General features: G+C 49.1%; 3 non-coding genes across 3 annotated transcripts; 2 read left to right on the top strand and 1 right to left on the bottom strand.

Annotated features, from left to right (window-relative positions):
* Positions 1–4,829: 4,829 nt before the first annotated feature.
* On the top strand, positions 4,830–4,992 carry LOC120891036 (U1 spliceosomal RNA). Its single transcript, XR_005735470.2, has one exon. It is a non-coding gene; the product is annotated as a U1 spliceosomal RNA (small nuclear RNA).
* A 3,854-nt stretch (positions 4,993–8,846) lies between these two features.
* On the bottom strand, positions 8,847–8,918 carry Trnaq-cug (transfer RNA glutamine (anticodon CUG)). The gene has a single exon. It is a non-coding gene; the product is annotated as a tRNA-Gln (tRNA).
* A 9,400-nt stretch (positions 8,919–18,318) lies between these two features.
* Positions 18,319–18,392, top strand: Trnan-guu (transfer RNA asparagine (anticodon GUU)). The gene has a single exon. It is a non-coding gene; the product is annotated as a tRNA-Asn (tRNA).
* Positions 18,393–19,118: the final 726 nt, after the last annotated feature.

Raw genomic sequence — 19,118 nt, 5'->3', positions numbered from 1 at the left:
GCCGCTGCACAGATTCACGCACCCTCCGGCAACGAAAAGTATTTAGTAATAGCCTTTTGCTGCAACTTTTTTTCTGATAATCCTTCTTCTTCTGAACTTTCTTTTTCTTTCTGAGTAGAGTTCCTGGGCTTTTATCAACACATGCCCTAACTATTCTTGGTTCCACTGGGGTGTCTCTTTCCCTTATCAATTTACTTCTCACCCCTTCCATATTTTCATCATAAAGACAATACAATACACTGAGACAAAACAAGACACAAACATACTGTATCAATCTTCTCCATTTTCTCGAAATGGCCATTTTTCCTGTCGCCCTATCTGCCTAGGGACGAGCAGATTGCTCCCGTCCTATCTATGGACGGGCAGCTTTTTTTCGTCACTTACCCCCGAGTGTCCCGGGGCTCCCCGTAATGGGCCACCATCTGCCGCGGTCCGGCTGCAGCAGAATAGCTGGGGGGGTGACAAACAATTTGTGTAGATTGATACAGCAGGAGTAGGAGCCATTTATTGTAGGACAACAGAGCTATTTATACATTTTGCACAGCTTATCTTAATTAGCATAAACTAGATACATCAGTCAACCAATAAGGAATCTCCACACTTAATGGCTCGCTTTTGTTACTTCTCAAACCACTCCCTCTGGCATTTTGCCAGGCACCATCCAGACTTGTTTAAGAACTCTAACATTCCCCTGGCAAAATACCTTTACAGAACTTGGCCATCACTTCTCCTGGATCTCCAGCTGGCTGACTTCTCATCTAGGACTTTTGGTCTCCATAATCATGTGAGCCAATTCCTTTCAGTAAGTTTCTCTATACATTTCATATTTGGACCTTATTGGGTTTGTTCTCTGAAGAACCCAGACCAAACAGCAGTTTCGTTCACCATACTTTTGAAAAAGGAAAAGAAAAGAAGAAATTGTGGACAGTTCTCAAGAGGAAGGAACGTGTTCAACATTTCCTTCAAGACAAAGTGCAAAACTATTTTATTGAACCTATTTCAGTAAAATAGTTTTAGCCTTAGTGTCTTCTTTCTTGTTTATTTCTTTGTTTATTTATTTATTTATTTTCTGTGCTGGGGGTAGAACCCAGGGCCTGTGCATAACCTTACTGTTTTCTAAACAAAGTTCAAAACAAAGAGAAATATATTTTATTTGGCAAATACATTTTAAACGTAATTCAGATATAATCTTAAGAACTCATAAGAGAGATCCCCTGTGGCTTCTTTCCCAGTTTGCTCCAGTTGTAACTTCATGGTAATATTTGAAAAATGGTGTGGCGGGAGTTAGACATGCTTACACCATAGTACCAGGATATAGCCATTGGCACAACCAAGTCACACGACGTCTTCATCACCACAAAGATCCATCACCTTTTCAATGGCTCTCTTCAGGACCGCCTCTCCTTTCCTCTTTCACCTCTGGCTACCACCAATCAGTTTCCATTCCTGTAACTTATTCATTTAATCAATGGTAGGTGAAAGGGAATCCTATACAAAGCCCTTGGAACTACTGCTTTTCACTTAGAGAATTTCTCTGGAGAGTCATTCCAGTTGCTGCATCAACAAGCTGTTCTTTTTGTATTTCAGTAGCTGCACACTTTGCCTTGCTGCAGATAAATCTGTCTACCCATTCACCCAGAACAGATTATCCACATTTTTCTCTTTTGGGGAGATATTAAGAATAAAGTTGCTATAAACTATAATACACAGGTATTGGTGTGAACATAAGTGCTTATCTCTCTGTGATAAATCCTGGAATGCAATTCCTAGGTCCTATGGCAGATGCATGTTTACCTTTAAAAACAGACCACAAAAATATTTCCTAGAGTGGCTGTAACATTTGGCATTCACACCAGCAATATAGGTGTGATCCAGGCTTCCTTGAATTCTTGCCAGCCATTGATGTTGTCATGCTTATTTTGGTTTTTGGTATTTTATTTGGTTTGTTTTAGTACCGGGGATTGAACCCAGGGGCACTCAACCACTCCGCCACATCCCCAGCCCTATTTTGTATTTTATTTAGGCACAGAGTCTCACTGAGTTGCTGAGTGCCTTGCCATTGCTGTGCCTGGCTTTGAACTAGCAATCCTCGTGTCTCAGTCTCCAGAGCCACTAAGATTAATTTTGTTTTTTAATGAGGACATCCTGATTGGTGTGTATTGATATCTATCTACTTAATTATCAGATCCTTAGTGGCTGATGATGTTAGGACTTCAACCAGTGAATCTGAGCTTGAGGCAGGGCACAATTCAGCTCATGATAGTATGCATTCTGTTGCTCCAGAGGATTCTAAAACTGTCAATTAAATTCTGCTGATGGATTGTGTTGTTGGGTTTCCTGTATCCTTGCTGATTCTGATGGGTTGTTCTATATGTTGTTGAAGATACTGAAGTCTCAAAGGAAAGTGACCACAACACTCGGAGCAACCAAGGGATCTTTACTGCAGCAGTGCAAAAGAGGAGAGAGAGAGAGAGAGAGAGAGAGAGAGAGAGAGAGAGAGAGAGAGAGAGAGAGAGACCAAGAGCAAGAGAGACAGAAAGAGCCAGAGCAAGAGAGGGGCCAGGCAGGAGGGAGTTTTTATAGCCCAAATCTAATGGGGTGTCTGGGTCTGCAAGCTGCCTTGTTGGCATACAGTGATTGGATCATACAGTAGTGTCGTCTTCTGCCTTCAGGGAGATGGGGCAGAGTCATTTGTGGGCTTCCGGATGGGAGGGGGTCGCGTGTTCAGCCTTGAGTGGGGTCGAGTGTTCAGAATTGTTGAAAACAGGTGATAAAGGACCAGACAGAGGGGGGGTTAAGTGCGTGGGCTATCCTGCAGCTAAAGTTTGTTCAGCCTGCCCTGCAGACAACTTAGTTCAGCCTGTCCTGCACCTAACGAAATATCCAATTGTAATCGTGAAATGCTCTATGTCTCTGTTCATTTCCATCAGTTTTTGTTGCATATGCATGTATGCCTTCTGTTATTTTTTAAAATACTCTTTTAGCTGTCAATGGACTTTCGTTTTTATTTATTTATACGTGGTGCTGAGAATTGAACCAGGTGCCTCACACATGCTAGGCAAGCACTCTACTGCTGAGCCATCAGCCCAGTCCCTCTTTTATCATTGTGTAATGTCCCTGTGGGTCACTATATCTGATCTTAATACATCCAGTGCTGCTTTCCTTTGCTTAATGTCTGCAGGCATGGTATATCTCTGTCCATCCATTCTTTGCTACCTGCCTATATCATTATATTTGACATTAGTTTCTTTGTAACCAGAATATACTTGCTTCAGATCTCTTAATCCACTCTTCTAATCAGTCTTTGAACCATTTACATTGAACGTACTTTTTGAAATGAGCCGGCTTACGTCTACCTTTTTTTTTTGTTGTTGTTGTTCACTTTCTGTTTGTAACGTTTCATTTGTTTTCTGGGAGCATTTTCTTTTCCTTGCCTGTCTGTGGGGGCTGCAATATATTTCGGAATTACACATTGCTGTATCCATAGTGTTTTTGATAAGATTGGTTTATATAGAGGTTTAGGTTTCTGTCTATATAGAGAGACACAGTACATCAGTGTCATTATTTTACCAGTTCAAGTGAGCTACAGAAAACTTACATGCCTTTTATATGTCTTTAGCCTCCCTGTTTAAAATCTCATTATTTTAAACACTTCCTTGACATAAATGTAGAACCATGCCAAACAGTGTATGAATTTTTCTTATACCATTAAACATAATTCAGTGACCTCAAGAGAAGGAAATGTGGTGTTGATTATTTTCCTCCTTTCTTTCTGACGTCTCAGATTGCCTTCTGTTATTTCCTTTCTGTTTAGAGAGCTCCTAGGGGCCATTCTTTTATGGTAGGAGGGTGGGTGACAGGTTCCCTTGGGTTTCCTCCACCTGACAATCTTCTGATTTCCTTTCAATTGCTGAAAGGTGCTTGTTGCTGAGGAGGAGCTTGGCTTGACCCTTGTTTCCTGGATACTTGAAACATTGTGCCACTTAATTCTGTCTCCACGTTTTCTGATGAGCACTCCACTGTCATCTGAATTAGTTTCACCCTGTAGATAATTTGTTATCCTGTTTTTCTTTGTAGGTAGTTTCTTTAGTTTTTAAAAGTTGGATTGCTATGCATCTTGTCATAAAGTTCTTTTGATTTCTTTTTTAAATTCCATTTGTGTTTGTGCAACATCTCAAGCCTGTAGGTCTCTGTTTCTTGCCAAATTGGTCATTTCCTTGCTTGGCTGCTGTTTCGGCCTCGTCCTTCAGTCTTTGTTCCACACTCTGGTAACTTGCACATTAGACCTCTTTACGTTGTTTCCCAGGTCCCCGTCGCAGGGCTGGGCTCTCTTCCACAGGAAGCCTGAGGGCCAGGCTGGGGGAGCAGCTCAAGGACGAGCCCCTGCGGCTACAGGGTCCTCAGCCGGCCCCAGGGTGAGGAGCCCCGCAGTTCCGGAGACCAGGCCCGGGCTCCGAGCACCGCCCCGACGCCGGGTGGGGCAGGGGACCAGGACCGGAACCAGCACTTTCCACACGCACGGCCAGGGCGCCCGTAGGTGGGAGGGACCACGCAGGAGAAGGCGGACCTCAGGGAGCCCGGCTCGTGACGTCACAGACGGGGCGAGGCGTATGCAGATGAGGCAGCGCAGGGGCTGCTGCGTGGGCACCGGCCGCTCGCACGCGGAGGCTTTCCCCGGCTGCGGGTGCCGAGGCAGCGGGAGTGCTGCGCAAGGCGGGGCGGATGCGCTGCGCCAGCGCTCCGAGGAGCCGGGAGTGTGAGGTCAAAGTGACCGTGTGTGTACAGTGGAGGGCGCCCGAGGCTGAGGTGGGCGGGAAGGCGAGCAAGACATACTTACCTGGCAGCGGAAACACCATGATCACGCAGGTGGTTTTCCCAGGGCGAGGCTTCTCCATTGCACTTGGGAGGTGCTGACCCCTGCGATTTCCCCAAATGCGGGAGACTCGGCTGCATAATTTGTGGCAGTGGGGACTGCGTTCGCGCTCTCCCCGGCTTTATCTCAAGGTCCGTTAAAGAGAGAGGATGGAACCCGTTCTAGTCCTTTTCTTTGTTCCTTGTCTACACCTCCGTGTTTCTCACCAGACTCTGGTTCTGACTCCTAGGGTTGTGTTTGTTGGCATAAAGGGCCTACATCCTTGCCCAGTTCTGGGAGGTTGTAGTTTTTGATTGAGATTATTACTCCCTTACATACATCTACTTAGTTAGAAGGAAGGCATTGACTACGATACGATCATTCCTGGTCCCACTTGTAGAAGGAACAGGCTCATCATGCGTGCAGCAGCAACAGCTCCACCGTGATTCATATCCTGGGATCTTCTTCCTATATTCAGAGTCCACCCGAATCGGAATTCTGTGCTCTCCTCCCAGGGGCATAAAATAGGAGCTCTTGTACAGCACTCAGGACCACAGTTGTGGACCCTAATAGTGGGATGCCACTAGGGCGGTTTTCCATCCCACCTCCTTGCCTTTTAAGTAGATCACCCTTCCTCAAACTTCATTTCTCCTGTGATTGCTGACTTGCTTCATCTCTTGCTGTCACACACTATATCTGTTCTCAAGTGACTTTAGCTATCACACCGACCTATCCTTTCCAGCCTCTTCACATTCACGATTCTCATTTCCCTACCGTCCCCAGACCTTTCCTCAGGCCCTTGCTTATCACTTTCATTGTCACAAAAAGGACTGTTCTCTCAGACTCTGCTCTAGTGTGCTTCACTGTCAAATTATACAGGCTTCCTTCCTACATACCCCCTCTCCTCAAACGGCACAACAAATTTTAAATAGTTATTCTTTTTCACTGTCAGAAGTCATGTCTTCTCCTTCAATCCCAGTACTCAGGAGACTGAGGCAGAGGAGGATCTTGAATTCAAAGCCAGTGTCAGGGAAAGCCAAGCGCTGGGAGAGACCCTGTCTCTAAATAACACACAAAATAGGGCTGGGGATGTGGAGTGCCCCTCAGTTCAATTGCCAGTAAAAAAAAAAAAAAAAAAAAAAAAAACAGAAAGAAAGGAAGAAATTTATTTTGCCAGGTGTTTTGTTGCATGCCTGTAATCCCTGTAAACACCTGAGGCTGAAGCAGAAGGATCACAAATTCAAAGTCAGGGGCAACAAGGTCCTAGGTAACAGAACCAGATGCTGTCTCCAATCAACAAATGAAAAGGGTTGGGGATACAAGGTAGATGGACTGCGACCGGTCAACTTTCAGCACCATACAGGGGAGAATACTTTGGGAAGTGGAGTGTCCAAGGAATTTCCTTGTTCTCAAGGCTGTGATCACTACCTTATGTTCCAGATTCCCGAGGGAGGAGTTTCTGACCAAGAGCAGCCCTCCAGTATGGCAGCTGGGAACTGCTGGCCTAGGGGTTTCCAGGCCTATCTGAAACACTGATGTTACCGCAAAGACGTTGGGGTTGTCTGTCTTTGGGAAGGACATCTATCCAGTCCTGGAGCCACCAGTTGCCTTCTATCTGACTTACAGTCAGCTCTTGCAGTTTCCTTGGTCTTAGTTTTGCAAGAGTCATATGGAAAAAAAATAAGAATAAGAGAATGTTAAGTACTCATACAATTGTTGCATCAATCAAATGAGATGGGCTGGGGCTGGGGCTCAGAGGTGCTGGCCTATCAGGCATGAGGCAGTGGGTTGGATCCTCAGCACCACATACAAATATGTGTCCACCTATAACTAAAAAATAAATATTAAAACAAATCAAATGAGATAATCTGGTAATAGACCTAGATGTGTGCAGCCTATATTAAAAATGGGCCAAAAGGAAACAATATCCAAGATAAAGTTTTCATCTATAATTATGAAATATAAAGGAAAGTGCATAGACTTCCGCTTTGGGCTTTCATAACATCTGAATGAACTTGCATTTATAAATGAAATATCCATTCACAAAGTAACAAAGTAAGTTAGTATTGAAGGATACCACATTTAAGACAGAATTTATACATTACATATACACACACAAAAAAATGATTTCCTTTTAATACATTCTTTTGTGACCGTCCCCAAACTGGAAGCAATTCAAATATCCATCAAGAAAGGAATGGGTACAGACTGATGCATCCATCCATTGGAACACTGCCCTGCAACAACAGGCAAAAGTAACTTATAGTGACAGTATTTTGGGTGAAACTGCAGAAAAATAGATCGTGGGCTGGGATTGTGTCTCAGCGGTAGAGTGCTCGCCTAGACTTTTCTCTGCCCCATCCTTCTGGGGTGAAGTTTCTGCCTCACCACAGCTCAAAATTTTAAAAAGGAAGAAGAAACAAAAGTAGACTCAGCTGACCATGGACTGAAACCTGACACCGTGAGGCGATATAAAGGTTTCATGCTGATTTTCTTTAAATGTCAGTTTCATCACTGGAGCTTTTTGGAGGCCAAAGACCCTCAGAGGGAGAGTGCAGTCCTCCTCTCTGAGCAGCAGGGACTCCTGCTCCCAGGAGTGTCCCAGGAGGACCCCTCAACCTATAGTAGGTTTGCCCTGAAAGGAGCTATAGAGAAGGAGCCATAGACTTCATCGTACCTGGGAATTTTCTCTCGTTTAAAGGGGGATATTGAATCAAATTATTGCTTCAAAACTGCCTCCATAACGTGTCATAGTTGCAGGTGGAAGGCATTTTTACATGGAGGGCAGGGGAAATGCTCATTCCTCGCCCATCCTCAGCTCAAGGCCCAGGCCTCTATAACAAAGAAACAGAGTAACAAGAGGAAAGCATGCACGTTTATTTAGCCACAAGCTTTTCCTGCCACAGTGCCTTCCTTCCTAAGCAAGAGAGGGGAGTAAGCTGTGGACCCAGAGGTGTTTTCTACATTGCATTGTTGAAGAGCAGACGGCAGTTAAGGAAGACCATGCCACAAAAGGAGAGTGATCTAAGGTGATCAGCAAGGGAAGGAAGCAAGGCCCACTCGGTTCATGTCGTGTCCCTCGCTCAGAGATAAGATGCTTCTTTCCTCTGGGTACAGGGGGATCCCTCTCACGTGAGGGTCTTAGGACCTGCTTCCATGGAGAAGGGGGGTGGGGTGGTAAACTTTCCACTCTGTTCCCCAATTGCTTTGACTTCTGTCATTCAGTGTGCGGGTGCCTTGGAGCTGGGGTAGGGTTCCATCCCAGGCCTGCAGAGCGGCCTCAGGGAAAGCGGGCTTCCTGCGTTTCCTTCCTGCTCTCCAAACCAGGGAGCCAGCAAGCCCCGGGCCTCTGCCTCCCTGCGCTCGACCCCTCCCGCCCGCCCAGAAAGGAAGGTGCGGGAACCCAGGCCCGGCCAGTGCTGGGCTGCGCCCGGGGCGGCGTGCCCTGCGGATGGCTACCGGAGGGAGCCTCCCTGAGCCGGGGGAGCCGCAGGCGGCGACCTGGGCTGGGCTGCGCCGCCCCCTGCGCCCTGCCCTTCCCGTTTCTACTCGGCCCTGGCCGCGGCCGGGGTCAGCCTCTCCGTGGCTCGACGCCGCAGCGCCGCGGAACCCTGTGGGCAGTGGGCAGGAGCCGAGCCTTGCCCGCGGCTCGGCTTCAGAGAGCACCGCACTTGGGCCTTGGCCGCGGCCCGACGCCTCCTCTCCCTGGGGCCCGGTGGGCTGCGCCAGGGCCCCGCGGCACGGCTCGCCGCCTGGACTGCAGCTCGTGTCCCCTGGCGACGGGGACCTCCACGCTGCCGCTCGCTGGAGGGGTCCGGCGACTCCGCTCTCCGCCCGGGGTCACCTCCGCAGAGGAGCCAGAAACTCTGGACAGAATCTGCCTGTGCAGAGCCACCAGGGGCCGCCTGCCTCGAGCACAGGCCGCGCAGCGAAGGCTTTCTCGGGGTGGTGGCCGCGCTTTCCAGCTCAGGTCCGCGGAGGACGGAAAAGGGAAAGGTCCCACCGAGATTTGAACTCGGATCGCTGGATTCAGAGTCCAGAGTGCTCACCATTACACCATGGAACCCACGGAGGTGGCTCCTGAATCGTGCTCAGAGGTGCCCAGGGACGAACGGCATGCCTAGGGACCAGTGCCAGGGACTTCATCTGCTACAAACACGCGGGGCCAAATGCTCTTGAGGCTCCGGTTGAGGAAGTACCCGTGCGGCCCCCAACTTTCTCTGCCTCAGGTGACCACTTTCCTATCAGGTGAAAGTCCCGCAAGCGATACTGTGATTTTCCTTTCCTGGTCTTTCCACTTTTCCCTTGACCCAGGGAGCTCCCAGGATCGTCAAGATGGGACCTGGGACTCCGTCCTTGGCTTACAGGACGCAATTAGGTAAAGGTGTATCATCAAGGGAGGATTGCTGTGCAGGGAACTCTCTTTTTCATAGAATTAAGATAGGTTTGTTGGTCTGGGAAGGGGATATATTCTTTTTCACAATGAATGCAGATTTGTTGAATTAAAATAAAAACCAGTCAAACATGTTTTTTTTTTTTAAATTTCTTTTTAGACGTTGATGGACCTTTATTTGTTTGTTTATTTGTGTATTTATATGTGATGCTGAGAATTGATCCCAGTGCCTCACACATGTGAGGCAAGTGCTCTACCACTGAGCCACAACCCCAGCCCTCAACAATGTTTAATGTCTGTTTTTGCTTTTCCTTGTTCCCAGGGATTGAACCCAGGAGCACTGAACCACTGAGTGAAACCCCTGGCCCTTTTTAGTCTTGGAGACAGGGTCCCCCTAAATTCCTTAGGGCCTCACTAAGTTGCCAAGAGTGGACTGGAACTTGCCATCCCACTCTGCCTGGGCCTCCTGAGCCACTGGCATTAGAGGTCTGTGCCAAACCCTGCCAATGTTTGTATGACCACTGAAACAAGAACATACCTGCCCGTGACTCAAAATCCACCATACACGGCCTCGCCAGGAGGCAGGGCCCTGACACTTAGACACACTGTTTCCTGAGAGGTGGCCAAGCTGAATCCATTCCAGTGTCTCTGCCGGAACCCCCAAAGTTGGGTGGTTTTTAAAAAGTCTCCACGAATCAGAGTACCCGAGAGCACTCACTACTGCGTCTAGGGTGAGTGTACCCAGATTCCCTCACAGTTCACAGAGTACTTATGTGCTCATAAGTACTGCATAAAGTTAAATAGTTACACAGATGATCAATGAAGATGGAGATGACGTCTCAAAATAACGATGTGCGGGCATCTCAGGAAAGTTCTCCAGGGGCCTTCGTTTGTGAACCATAAACCTGGACACCTTAACATTTTAAAGAGTTGGAGGAGGAGGGAAATAAATGAAAGGTACTGACGTTGAGGTTGATTAAATTATGTGTACGTACAAATATGGTCTAATGAATCCTGCTATTAGGTATGATTATAGTGCATCAATAAAGACTTAGAGAACTTATTTCAACATTCAGTGATTTAAAAATGGGGCCTACTGTACAAGCAGGTTAGCACTCTGCTGAGGGGGGCAAGAAAGGAAACTTGATAAAATGCTCATGGAAAACAAAATAAAGAAATCGTATTTGATGGTCACAGCACAAGGTTAGCGATGAGTGGATGGTTTCTGGCTGGTAGGCCTCAGCTTCAGTTTGACTGTTGTTTTCCTGTGTGAATCCAAAGCTCTAGGCCTTCAGCCTAAGCGCATGTCGACAAAACATTTCCTCCTTCCTGTCCCCCAGACTCTCCTTTATGAGGATTGGACCAAAAGCTGGGCATAGGCAACACCCTCTGTCATCATGATGGCTGGTTTCTCTCTGTCTCGGGAAATGATAACGCACCACGTCAGACTCACTGAAGAGATTCCTTTAGTGCTTCATCTTGATTTTTTTTTTGCTCTGCTCACAAGGAGACTTGCTGGTATACTGAGCAACTTCCAAACCAACAGAAACCTACTTTTAAAACAAATTAGGAGATAGGTGGTCACTGTGTTGTCCAGTGCGGCTCCACACCTCTGGGATCAAGCAATCCTCCGGCCTCAGCCTCCAGAGGAGCTTGGACGACAGAACTAAGGAACAGGTCAACCTGCCCAGCAAGGAACCTATTTAAATGTGAAGGAGCACAGATAAATTGTAAGTAAAAACGGGGAAAGTGAGAAAGCAACGAGTAAGATGGAAGATGAGCTCTCTTCCTGAGAGCTGGGAGGAGGCCGAGGGCAGGAAATCCAGACCTTCTGCCCAAGTGCCCTTTACGATTCAAGGGGATAGCCTTCCCGCAGTCCCTCCACAGACCCACATCCTCTCCAGGACCACCAACACTGGTGTGGACAGCAGCCCCAACTCCAACACTGGGCCAGCCCTTCAGGACAAGTCCCTGGCTCAGCTGGACTGAGAATGTGCAGGCCCTGAAGCACATGATGTGCAGAGCCAGCCCCAAGGAGCAGGAGAAACCCAACCCCCACAGGCCAGCCAGGATCTCCTGACCCAAAGACAGCAGGCAGCCCAATAATGGGATCAGAGAGCCTTTGTGTCCTGAGGGGTCTCAAGGCCTCCAAGACAAGGAGGCCCATGCTAATGGAAAGACAACTGGAGGAGCTATGTTGATTCCAGACAGAGAAATCTTCAGGGCAAGGAAAGTCGTCAGGGGTAAAGAAGGATATTACTTAATGATAAAGTGGTCAGTTCCCCCAAGAAGATGACGCAATTCTTAATACTAGGGTCTCTAACAGGAGAGTGTCCGATTATGTCGGGCAAAACCTGAAAGAAGGGCAAGGAGGTATAGACAAATGCACGGCTATAGTTGGAGACTTCAGCCTCACTCAATGGGTCGTCGACAGATCCGGCAGGTAGAAAATCAAGGAGGATAAGGTTGAACTGGCAGCACCACCAGAGGTTTATACATCACCTCATTCGACAAGGAAGAAACATGTTCTTCTCTAGCTCATGTGAAATACTCACCACGATCTGCACATTTTGGCCCATAAAACACACTTCAACAGATAGAAAGCAATAGAAATCATACAAAGCATGCTCTCAGGAACAATGAAACTCACCACATACCAACAAAGATGTTGTGTCCGCCGAGAACTAAGAAAAAATTAATAAATGTTAAAATTCTCTATCTCTCTCTCTGTCCCCCTCTCTCTCTCACTCTCTCTCTTAAAAAAAATAAATAAAAAATAAAGAAATTGAATCCTCAAGGAACAACCTCCCAAAACAGAGCCCGGGGTCTAGGTAGTTTTGATTCATTCTAACAGACACTTAAAAAAGAGGTGATAGCCAATTTTCTCTACAATCTCTTCCGCAAAATATAAACCCAGATCAGCTTCTTAACTGTTTTATAGGCAAGTTTTAGCACAGTACCAAAACCAGAGAAATGACCCAGGGTGTTGAACTAGCCTGGGCTGCAGACCACCTCCTCAAAATCAGCCCTGGAGGAATGATTCACCCAGCAAGGAAACCGGGCTCCCAGGACCTGTTGGAGGAAAGGGAGAAGGGGAGGAGGAGCAGGGGTAGGAGGAGGAGGAGGGGGGGGAAGAGGAGAAGGAGGGGGAGCACGGAAAGGGAGGAGGAGGAAGATGGGAAGGAAGGGGAGAAAGAGCAGGGGCAGGAAGAGGAGGAGGGGGAGGAGGAGGAGAGGGAGGAGGAGGAGGGGGAGGGTCAGTAGGAGAATGAAGAGGGGAAGGAAGGGGAGGAGGAGCAGGGGCAGGAGGAGGGGGAGGAGGAGGGAAGGGTGAGGGGCAGGAGGAGGATGGAAGGGAAAAGGAGGAGTAGGGAGAGAAGGGGAGGAAAGGGAGGAGGAGAAAGAGGGCAAAGAAGTGTAGGAAGAGCCAGGGCAGGAGGAGGAGGAGGGTGAGGAGGAGGGGGACGGGGAGGGGCAGGAGGAGGAGGATGGTGGGGGAAGAGGAGAAGGAGGGGGAGCAAGAGGAGGAAAGGGAGGAGGAGATGGAGGAGGAGGAAGAGGGGAAGAAAGAGGAGGAGGAGCAGGGGCATGGGAAGGAGGAGGAGCAGGAGGAGCAGGGCAGGAGGAGGAGAAGAGCAGAGGAGCAGAGCAGGAGGAGAGCAGGGGAAGGAGGAGGAGGAAGAGCTGGTGGAAGAGGACGGGGAGGAGGACCAGGGAAAGAGGAGTAGGAGGAAGAGGAGGGGGGGGAGGACCAGGTGCAGGAGGAACAAGAGGAGCAGGAGGAGGAGGAGCAGGGGAGCTGGGGCAAGAGGAGGAGGAGGAGAGGCAGGAGGAGGAGGAGGAGCAGGGACAGGAACAGAAGGGTCAGGAGGAGGGGGAGGAGGAGGAGGATGAGCAGGGCAAGAGGAGGAGAAGGAGCAGGAGGAGGGCAGAAGGAGCAGGGCAGGAGGAGGAGGAGGAGGAGGAGGAGGAGGAGGAGGAGGAGGAGGAGCAGGAGGAGGGCAGAAGGAGCAGGGCAGGAGGGATGCCCTGCAGACTGGAGCCTATTATGCACTGCTGTGTGCGTGCGGCTGACCTTCAGAGGCAGGACAGAGGACACAGAAAGGGGAGAAGCCTACTCAGTTCTGTTGTCCTGGCGTCTCCCTCCGCGGGTGAAAACAGGGGGGTCCACAGACAGAACGCACCTTGGCTGGTCCCAGGCTCCTCCTCCAATCTCAGGCGGCCTTAGGCCATGGTGGGGGGGGGGGCGAGCTGCAGAGCTGCAGGGGATCTTAACTCTACGCAGAAGGCAGGGCGCCCGTCGGGGGGCGAAAGCAGGAGTCCCGGTCCGCTACGCTAAGAAAAGGCGTGCATTGGCCGGGAATCGAACCCGCGTGTCCCGCGTGGGAGGCGAGAATTCTACCACTGAACCAAAACGCTTGGGGACAGGACTTGCTCCACACTGGGGACGCGGAAAGCAATAATATACGGACGTCACTATGACGAAAACCATCTGGCTTCAAGAAGCCCAAGTCTGCAGCGGGCTCTGGACCACCGGGTGGAGACCCGCTAGAGGAAAACAGCAGAAATTCACCCGTTTTCGGTGCCTGGTCTTCGTCTGCAGCGAACCTACGGAAAGGTCATGTCCTCCTTGTTAATCTACGGAGCCCCTGCCCTGCCCTGGCTGGCGCTGCCAGGGGCTACGAGTGGCGGGAACTCGAGGGTCCGGGAAGGATGCCACACACAGGCTCCACTGGGCTGAGGCTCGTGGGCTTTCTTTCTCCAGAAGCAGGTTCCCTGCAGCCCTGCCCGACGTTCATGGCCAGGACTTGTCAAATCTCTCAGCGAACTGCCTGCCATCCCTGCAGGAGAAACGCAGCCCCAAGTGAAGTGCACCAGAGCAGCACGAGTTACCTGCAGGGGGAGGCTTTTCTGAGCCTTTCAACAGGCGAGGCTCAGAACTCAGGGAGTGAAGGAGAATTCCTCTCACCTTAAAATCTGTAAAAATTTATGGCCAAGGGTCCACTTAGAAACTGTCAGCATGGGCCAAAGTGACCTAGAGTGTCATGGCAGAGGGGACGTGCCAGTCTGATGTCATTCTACTGTCAGTCAAAAGTGAAGAGGGGGATCTGAGCGGGACTCTCAGCATCCCCAATAAACCTGGAAGGCAGCAGAGGCACTCTGTCCCTCTCCTCTCTGAGGGGACCCACTCCCTCTCTCCCTGACAGTATTCCCTTTCTCTTTTCCTTTCCCTTCCGTAAACTCAGGGTTGTTTGAAGGGGTCTTCACAGGGCCTCCATTTCCCGCCAGGCCCCAACCCTGTAACACTGCCTCCCAAGCCCTATCCTCCCGACCTTGAGACCCATGTCAGGTGTTTGCCCCAAAGACCTTCAGAACCCAGCTGCACTCTTGGCTATGTCCCTGGGTGACTCTGCATCTGAGTGGTAATGGAGCTTCTCTCCTCTCTCCTTCCCTTCTGCATCCCTGGAACGGACCAAGGATTGAATCTTGCTTTAGATTCTCATGTCTTACAGAGACTTACACAAGAGCCAATACAGGACAGTTCCCAGGAATGCTGCCCGCCCACACACCCTCTTTGGCCCCCCAAGAGGCTGGTTCAGGGAGGAACAGTGGATGGTGGAGCCTTAGGATGTCGTTCCTCCTTCTACCAGCCATTTGCTTTTGTCCAGTGTTCACCCTTGTGCTTACAAGCAGCCTGGTACAGAATGGCACCGTCTTATGGTCTGATCTTTTTCTATCTGATTAACTTCTACAGCTGGAATTTGCTTTTATATTCAAAATGAGTGAACTAGGTCTGTTCTGATGGGCAGGTGTTGTGTTGGGGATTCGTGGTCTAGTTAGACTCATTTTCACCAACTCATCGTGTGGTTCTTGTTTTTTTTTTTTTTTTTTTTGTAAAATTTCTTTGCATGTCCTTAAATCCAGCAACACTAGAAGCTGAGGAAGGAGGATGGCAAGTTTGAGCCCTGCCTCAGCAACTCAGTAGGGCCCTGAGAAACTTAGTGAGACCCTATCTCAAAATTTAAAACAGAAAAAGGGCTGGGGAGGAGGCTCAGTGGTAAAGCACCCTGGGTTCAATCCCTGGTAACAAAAAAGAAAAAGAAAAAGGAAAGAAAGGTGGAAAGACACTGATCAGCATCTCTCCAACAACATTTCTACATAACCAAAAGAAATAAGAAAGGAACTCAATATCATTGCTCATTCGGGAAAATAATGGTAATATACCCTTACACACCCACCCGAATGGGTCACTTTTAAGAGATAGTTAAAAACATGAGCTTACAAGAATTTGTATCTTCTCTCCCAATGGGAAAAAGAAAAACTCAAATTATCCTTGTTTGCTGAGGACATGATTCTATGCACAGAAGACCCAAAGAACTCTACCAGAAGACTTCTAGGACTCATGAATGAATCCAGCAAAGGAGCAGGATATAAAATTAACACCCACAAATCAATTGCAGTCCTATACACAAATGATGAATCCATTGAAAGAGGCACTAGGAAAACTATCTTCAAAAAAATAGAGAGAGATTCCCAAGTATATGCGTATACATATACATTAGACCTCTACAATAGAAACTACAGGACACTAAAGAAAATAATTGAAGAACACCTTAGAAGATGGAAAGTTCTCCCATGTTCTTGGACATGCAGAATTAATATGATAAAAATGGACATACTACCAAAAGACATACAAGAGAGGTCTTTCACCTCTCTTGAGATTCCCTCCTGCTCCCTCAGAATGGCAATTATCATGAATACAAGTAACAACAAATGTTGGTGAGGATGTGGGGGGGAAAGTACATTCATATTTTGCTGGCAGGACTGCAATTTGGTGGAACCATTCTGGAAAGCAGTATGGAGATTCCTCAGAACACTTGGAATGGAAACACCATTTGACCCAGTTATCCCACTCCTTGGTATACATCCAAAGGACTTAAAATCAGCATACTACAGTGACAGAGGCACATCAATTTGACGGCAATTCACAACAGCTAATCTATGAAACCAGTCTAATGCACCCTTCAACAAATGAATGGGTAAAAGGAAGGTGAAAATATATACATATATATAGCATTAGACAAAGGGGAATGAAGTAAAGAGAGGAGAATGGGAAGAGGAGAGTACAATGAATCGGACCTAAGTTTTCTTTATTCACATACAAATACACAACCAGTGCAACTCCACGTCATGTACGACCTCAAAGGTGGAAAGTTACACTCGTGGTATGTGTAATATGCAAAAAACACTCTACCATCATGTATGTGTAAAAAGAAAACAAAGTATCAAAAATGAAAACATAAAAATAATTAGTATCTTCTCTTGTGGTGAGAGAGTAAGACAGTGCAAACATCCTGAAAACCCTTGCTAGCTTCTCATGAAGTTTAAAATACACCTGCCCCATGACCCAGCAATTCCCTCACTAGGTTTGTACTCAAAAGAAATGAATGCACGAGGCCTCAGGGGACCCCTACGGGAATGTCCATAGCCACCTTCTTCTCCAGGGCTGCAACTAGACATAACCGGTCTCCATCCACTTTACTTTATTCACATTTTGGGACAATACCAAAACACTGATGGTGACAACAAATGGATGCATAGCAGAAACTTTATGCTGCATTAAAAAAAAAAGTGCAAACCACTGGCCAAAAAGTATGGTATTTGATGGAGAATTTCAAGAATAAAGCAAAACTAACCCTGGAGATAGAAAACATAGTGGTGATTCCCTTCAGTGAGGTTATGGGGATGGATGGAGAACAGAGTCCTTGGACTTCCTGAGCTGATGGAAATTTTCTGTCACTTGCCCTAGAAGAGGGTTCCTGTTGGACGGGATCCACCGGGCCATGAACTGAGGATGGGTGCAATTTAATCTGTGAGCTGCACTTCGGTTTTTATTGTCCCCCCACGCCCAACACACACACACACACACACACACTTGGTTGGGGGATCTCATTCACTAAGTGCACACGTTACTATGGTTATTCGACCTTGTTTCCAAAGCCTCGTTGGAGTGCAAATCTCATCTCGTTTCTTATTTGGTCTAAACCGACCCCACGGATGACTGCAATACGTGAACCAGTAAAAGGAGGTCGACCACAACCACTGCGTCAGAGGCAGCTCCTCAATGCTCGGGTTCTCTGGTGTCCGAGAACTGGCCAAGGACGGGGCTTCCTTTCTTCCTCCAGACCAGAGAGCTTGGAGCCACCTAAAAGTTTGGCACTGGATGCGGGGGTGAGGATTGAAAGACAAGGGGGCCCACGTGAGTGCAGGGCGGGCCATGACTCGATTCGAAGCGCGGTTGCTGCGGCCACAGCGCAGAGTACTGACCACTAGACGGTCACGGCGCCGCGCGGGCGAGTACCGGCGGCGCCTTCTCAGTCCGGGTGCAGGACACAGCTCGGCGCCCCCCCCCCCCCGTCCCCGTGCTGGACGTCGCTCAGGGGTGCAACTCCGTGGCTCCGTGTTCCCAGCAGCAGGTCGTCGCCTGTCTTGCTCCCCTCCGCCCCTTCGTGCTCCTGGCCGTGGCCTTGGGCCGCCCGGTCGCTGCTGTCGCCCGCGCCCACCCCGCGCCCACCCCGGCCTCCGTGAGCCCCCGGACCTCGAGGGCGCTCGGGCACCGGGCCTTCCCGGCTTCGCCTCCGCGGAGGCCTAGAAACTTGGCCGAGCCGAGGCTTCGTGCAAAGACCTTGGCCTGGGATAAACGCTCGCGTTTCCGATCTCAGGGTCCTTTAAAGGACTGGCCCTGCGGCCCGTCCCAGGCCGGCGCGCTACGGTGGGGACAGGCCCACTCAGGGCAGGACGAGGAAGAAGCCTCGACCCCAGAGCCCAGCGGGCATCTCCCGGGCGTCAGCTTTTGAAATCCGCGCCTGGCAGCTCGGGGTGGAGGCCATTCTGCTGCCCTCTGGCCTCGGAATCCGCCGATGGTCAGCTTTCCAACTCGCCGCGCTGATCGGGCGGCTTGTCTGAGCTGTGGGAATTTGCCCGGATTCTGCAGGAGCCGCTGCGCGTGGCCTGGGGGAAAGCGGCTTAGTGCGCACTGGAACCCATGGACTCCAGGTAAGGGACCCGCCGCGTCTCTGTGGCGCAATCGGTTAGCGCGTTCGGCTGTTAACCGAAAGGTTGGTGGTTCGAGCCCACCCAGGGACGCTTAGCCTCCGTTCAGCTCTTTAGCCCCCTGCTCTTGCCCTGTCGTTTTAGCCTCCGTTGAGCTCCTTAGCAATCAGCCCTTCAGCAACAGCAGGGCTCTAGGGACCGCGCCTCCCTGCAGTGCAGGGCCATCTCTCCTGGTTCTGCCTTGCTGCACAGGTTGCCACCATTGAGCTCAATTCTGGGATGGTTGTCTTCTTGTTTTTCATCAGCAGCATAGTGGACAGGTACACTACTACCCTAGCCCCTGGAGGGGGTCACCAGTGCCATCCCCAATATGATTGTCCTCTTCCTTTAAAGAAGGAAAAAGAAGAAAACCTTTCTTTCTTAGTTTTTGCGGTTTTCATTCACCTTTTCCAAATGGTTTTGAAATTGGGTTGGTTCGAGATTTTATGTTGAAAAATAATGCTGCCCATCATTCTTGCACCACTACATCATTTCCGTGGTGCAGAGAACTGGCTTTGCAATTGCTGCATCACAGTGTTTACCTGATACTCCTAATGTTTTTATATTTTACAAATTTATCTCCCCCAGGAATGATGACAAATTACTTCCAAGTTACTTCCAACTCTATCCATTGCCCTTTCCTTGTGAACTTGCCAGGGTGGCCGACTTTCTCTTCATCTACCTATCCATGATTTTCCAGTAAGGGCAGTGCTGAGGCCTGGGGGGAGGGCCACATCAGAAGGCCCAGTGGACATCACACACAGATATGCTGTTGCATGT

This window comes from Ictidomys tridecemlineatus, chromosome 11 (assembly GCF_052094955.1).
Source record: "Ictidomys tridecemlineatus isolate mIctTri1 chromosome 11, mIctTri1.hap1, whole genome shotgun sequence".
NCBI classification, from domain to species: domain Eukaryota; kingdom Metazoa; phylum Chordata; class Mammalia; order Rodentia; family Sciuridae; genus Ictidomys; species Ictidomys tridecemlineatus.
This window is presented reverse-complemented; position numbering and strand designations above follow the sequence as displayed.